Source organism: Meles meles, chromosome 8, assembly GCF_922984935.1.
Source record: "Meles meles chromosome 8, mMelMel3.1 paternal haplotype, whole genome shotgun sequence".
In the NCBI taxonomy this organism is placed as follows: domain Eukaryota; kingdom Metazoa; phylum Chordata; class Mammalia; order Carnivora; family Mustelidae; genus Meles; species Meles meles.
This window is the reverse complement of record NC_060073.1, coordinates 108,870,526-108,876,525: the sequence shown is the minus strand read 5'-3', so window position 1 is coordinate 108,876,525 and position 6,000 is coordinate 108,870,526.

Below are 6,000 nucleotides of genomic sequence, written 5' to 3'. Positions count from 1 at the left end.
AGCTGTTCTTAATTAAAAAAAAAAAACCAGTAAGCTTACATTTCTACTTTAACAGGTCATCTAGAATTTACTAGAATGTAAGGTTTTCCTATTGCTACACTGTTATCACTCCAATCAGTATTAGTTTGCTGGAGCTACCATAGCAAAATACTACAGACTGAGTGGTATAAACAACAGAAATATATTTTCTCACAGTTCCGGAGGCTGTAAATCCAAGACCAAAACGTTGGCAAGTGTGGCTTCTTCTCTGGCCCCTCTCCTTGGCTTGCAAATGATCTCCTCCTTGCTGTGTCCTCACATGTTCTCCTGTGTTCATGTGCCTCCCTGGTGTCTCTTCCTTTTCCTATGAGGACGGCAGTTCTATTGGGTTAGGACCCTACACAGAAGGCCTCATCTTAACTTAATAACCTCTTTTTTTTTTTTTTAAGATTTTTATTTATTTACTTGACAGAGAGAGAGAGGGATCACAAGTAGGCAGAGAGGCAGACAGAGAGAGAGGCTGGGAAGCAGGCTCCCCTGCTGAGCAGGGAGCCAGATGTGGGGCTCGATCCCAGGACGCTGAGATCATGACCTGAGCCAAAGGCAGAGGCCTAACCACGGAGCCACCCAGGCGCCCCGGCTTAATAACCTCTTTAAAACCTCATTTCTAAATATGGTTGTATACTGAAGTACTAGGGGTTGGGACTTCCACATAAGGATTCGGGTGGAACACAATTCCTTCTATTACCCACATTAGTATCGTCTGGAATCTCAGTGATTTATAGGTTCACATCCTGGCTCTACCACTTCCTAGCTCTGTGACAAATGGCAAGCTATTCAACTTTTCTGTGCCTCAGCATTATCAGTTTCCAGGTATATAGCTCACAGGGTTGTGAGGAAAATTAAATGAATATATGTATCATATTTAGAACTGTGCTTCTGTGCGTGTGTGTGTGTGTGTATGTGTGTGCAAGTGTGCGTTTTAAGATTTTATTTGAAAAAGATAAAAGAAAAGCAGAGGGAGAGGGAGAAGCAGACTCCCTGCTGAGCAGGATGCCTGATGCAGGACTCAATCCCTGTACCCCAGGACCATGACTTGAGCCAAAGGCAGACGCTTAGCCGACTGGGCCACCCAGGCATCCTAGAACCGTGTTTTGCTTTCAGTGTAATTCCAAGGTCAGCAATTATCAACTACAACCATTACCACCTGTACTACTAATCTTTATGCTTTAGAGTTAAGTTTGACATATTACGTATTAGCTCACATTTAGAGCAATATTGTTGTGTTCCTGGTTTCCTCAACAACATTTCTAAAATCTACTACTATCTTACTAAATTGATTTCTCATCTTGTTGTGAAATCTTTAGTGTTTTCAGAAAGGGCCCGCAGAAAACTGAACAGGTTTTTGTTTTGCCTCCACAAACAGTTAAGTTTATGCGATATAGGATCATAAGATGAAAAATATTTGTCTCACAGCTTTGAAGACACTGTTCTAGTTTCTTCTTGCATCTAATGTGGCCGATGAAATATCAGATATCAATGTTAATATCCTTCTGGAAGTTTTAAAAATATTCTCTTCATCCTTGGTCTTATGAAATTTATGCAAATCTTTTTATCTTGCTTGGCACTTTTAATGGCTCATGACCCTTTAAATCTGAGAACTCATATCTACTAACTTCCACAATTTTGATCTCATTTTTTTCTTTTATTCTATATTCTGGATGAATTCTTGAGTTAATATTTCATCTTACCGGGTGTATTGCTCTCGTTTTGATTTTTAGTGTGTCCTTCAGGTTTTTCCTTTATTTCATCTAACACGCATTTCATTTACCGAACGTCTAACTAACTCTAAGTACGGCTGCTGTATCTTCTCACGTCATTCCAGAAATTAGATTTTAGGTCCTATGTAACTTAATGTTTCCTTGACATGCAAATTTCTTCTCATTGTTGTGCTTGAAGCTTTCTCTTTCTAGTATTCACTTTTTTCAAATGGTAAGTTTTGGCTATGGACTCATCTTTGGATTTGAAATTCACTACTGGCCTACTTATAGAGACTTACCTTACTTTATTGCGCTTTGCAGATACGGCATTTTGTTTTGTTTTACAAATTGATGGCTTGGAGCAACCCTGCATCAAGCAATCTATTGGTGCCATTTTTTTTTCAATAGCATTTGCACCCATCTTGTGTCCCTGTCACATTTTGATAATTCTTGCTGTATTTCAAACTTTTTCGTTATCATATTTGTTACAGTAATCCACGATCAGTGATTATGATTCATGGGAAAATTAGCAATAAATTATTTTTACATTAAAGTATGCACATTAGTTTTTAGACATAATTCTATTGCATACCTAGGAGACTACAATCTTCTCAGGGCTCTCTCCTGATTCTGGCACATGAAACTTTTGTGGCCATCCAGACCTGAATGCATCTTGGACTGGAGTTTTCAAGTTTAATCTCATCCTTTCTAATATCAGTCTTTGGATTTTCTCACATTCTCTGTTTTGTTAAAGGAAATTCTTCTTCCTTTCTGTTATGGTAATGAAGTTTTATAAATCTCCTTTCAGACATTTCTGTGAACTTATAAGTCTATAATGTGTGCTAAGTCCACCATTTTGAATAAAATCCAAAACTTTTCTTATTTACCGTCATTTCCTACTTTCTACTGTTACCATCTTGTTATTCCTTTATACCGCGAGTCACTGGTTTATCTTTTATCACTAGATACTGATAAACAAAAGTTTCCCATAGATTGGCTTTAGAATTGGACAAGTTGTTCCCTGTCTACTCAATAGGCAGAATTTAGTCATCTATAAAGTGGGATATTAACAGTACGAATTTCTTAGGGTTTGTGAGGATTAACTGTAAAAACACATGCAGACACTTGGTAGTGCCTTTAATCTGTTTCTTTTAGTATTTGTTTCAGGAGAAATATGTGAAATAAAACCGTTCAGTCTCCATACAAACTCTTTATGTCTACCTTTACTTATTTCAGGAAGATTCACAGCCAAAGACAGAAGTACTATCATGTAAACCATTGCCCATCACGGTGTCCAGAAAAAAAATTTTTTTGGTATCAATCACAGATTCTAGGACTGTTGAATTCACTAATGTTCTATGGTTTGTAACGACTTTTACAACGGCATCTGCAATCTCTATTCTTTACTCTCCAGAGGCAAGTTGACCTTACAGAAACACATTATCCAGGCCTCTTCCAGTTCTAGTTTCCAACTCATGCTGGGAGTTTCCATGACAGCCGAAGGAACGGGAGAAAGGAAACTGAATGACTCATCTAGGGGGTAAAATAAGGTAAGCCAACTCTCTAAGCCTCCAGGGTCTAATATCCCCTTTCCTTGGATCCACTCTCACACTGATCCTTTGCACACTGTAGTCCCAAGAAGTTTAGGACATACATGGTCTTCAGGGTTCAAGATGTCTCATTGAGAGATCCAGAATTTATAGGTCACAGAAAAAAAAAAAAAAACACCACACAGAACAATCCCAAAAGACTCCACTAGGAGCAACCACTTATGCACGGGGGAGAGTGCGTTCATGGATGAGGAAGACCCAGAGATGGAGAACCACACGGTTGACAGGTCCAGTAGCATGATAAGCATGGTAAGTACGGGTCTCTAGGAAAAGAGGGCCTCTGTTACTGGAAGGGGGAGAATTGGTCAGGGCAGAAACAACAGATGTTTTAATACAGAAGGGAATACAGGGGTGCCTGGGTGGCTCAGTTGGGTTAAAGCCTCTGCCTTCGGCTCAGGTCATGTTCCCAGGGTCCTGGGATCAAGCCCTGCATCGGGCTCTCTGCTCAGCGGGGAGCCTGCTTCCCTGCCTGCTTGTGATCTCTGTCTGTCAAATAAATAAATAAATAAAATCTTAAAAAAAAAAAAAAGAAGAGAATACAGTTGAAGGCAGGTAAGAGAGGGAGTCATATATCCTGTCATGAATCCTTTATCTCTAGGGAAGCTTTATCCGAAAGTTTGCTTTATCCCCATGAGTCATATAAGTTACTTATTTAGTCACTCATTCATGTACTTAGTCCCAGTGCCTGCAGCTGCAGACTTGGAAACAACTGGGAATCCATGGATGGTCTCTCAGCTCTGAAGGTCTGGGATTGTTTATAAGTGATAAAGGCAGGGGCGCCTGGGTGGCTCATATCTGCAAAGCAACTGCTTTCAGCTCAGGTGGTGATCCCAGAGTCCTGGGATTGAGTCCCACATTGGGCTCCCTGCTCGGTGGGGAGTCTCCTTCTCCCTCTGCCCCTTACCCTACTCTCGTGCTTTCTCTCCTGCCTTCACCCTCAAATAAATAAATAAAATCTTAAAAAAAGAAGTGATATTCCTGCCACTGTGAAATATGTAATTTCGTTTCTGTGTTACCTAGGTTGTCAGACACATACAGAATTCTTTTTTCTTTAAAGATTTTATTTATTTATCTTACGGAGAGCGTGAGGGAGCACGAGCGTGAGCGGGATGGAGCAGGCAGAGGCAGAGGGAGAAGCAGACTCCTTGCTGAGCACGGAGCCCAATGTAGGACTCAATCCCAGGACCCTGGGATCATGACTGAGCTGAAGGCAGACGCTTAACCGACTGAGCCACCCGGGCACCCCTAGAATTATTTCTGATACAATTTAACATTACAGCCATGTGAGAATTGTGCCGTCAGTGCTCAGGAGAGGGAGTGGTTGAGTATGGCTTTACAGATCTGGGACTTGGAGGACAGTTCTCTTTAATTAGAGAATGCTAGGAAGAGTTTTCTTCCCATTAAAAAGGAACAGCTTGGACAATAGACTTAAAGCAGGAATATAAAGTCAGTAGATCCTTACCTGGTTCTGGAAGTGGGAAACCCATCAAAGGGACACTTTCACAGCCTAATTTAGTATGAAATATAGACGTTTAGGCTATGCAGGCTGACCCCCTGGTTTCACTTCCAAGTTATTTCTATACAAGTTTCTATACAAGTTATTTCTATACAAGCCCTTTCCAGGAGCCGCTTGGATCAGTATCATTGTTCGTGTTCCAAAAGAGCAAATCTTTCCTGGCAACACGAAGATACAACTATTAACATATGTCCATACTCTCTGTTCTCTTTTAAAGACTCTGTCATCAATAGGTAATAATGAAACTACAGTCTTTGTCCCTAAATTTTTTTATTTCTGAAGTCACAACATGGAAATATTTTGATACACATCTCATGGGCTTTTGCAGACTTGGTGAATGTTGGAGTCTTTCCGTAATCATCATGGATATGTTCTCCTGAGAGAGAACACGTCCTTACTACAGGCCATTGCCATTCTACACATACATAGCTCTGTAATTCCAAATGGGTGACAGTAGCCACTCTTACATCCAGTTTTCTCCCTGGCCAATGTAAGAAGAGTCTCTTGTTCAACACATACAGATTGAACCAATATATTCTGGGCATTTTGTAGATGTTGTGGGCGAAACACCTAGTGGGCAACATGAGACCCTCACAGTTAGGGAGCTTAGACTCCAGCATTAAGTAGAGCAGGTCAAGATCACAGGTAAAACCAACTTAATGAGATCATCTTGGATAGCGACACTTAGTCACGTGAAAAGGGAGCACAATAAAGTAATTAACTAACAGAGAGATGGAGGGACCCACATCTAGATTGTGTGGTCAGGTCTTAGGAGACACTTGCCCTGAGGCTGTAGAATCCATGGACAGATACTATCTAAGGTCGTATTTAGGTCGGTAACATGGAAACTAAATTACATATTTCACAGTGGCAGGGAATATCACTTCTTTTTAAAAGATTTTATTTATTTATTTGAGGGAGAGGGCAGGAGAGAAAGCACGAGAGTAGGTTAAGGGGCAGAGGGAGAAGGAGACTCCCCACTGAGCAGGGAGCCCAATGTGGGACTCGATCCCAGCACTCTGGGACCACTATCTAAGGGTATGACATAATCCGGTTTGCAGTTTCCAAAGATCAGTCTGGCTGCTGTGTAGGGAATGCTTTGCAGACGTTTCAAGATTATAAGCAGAAACACCCA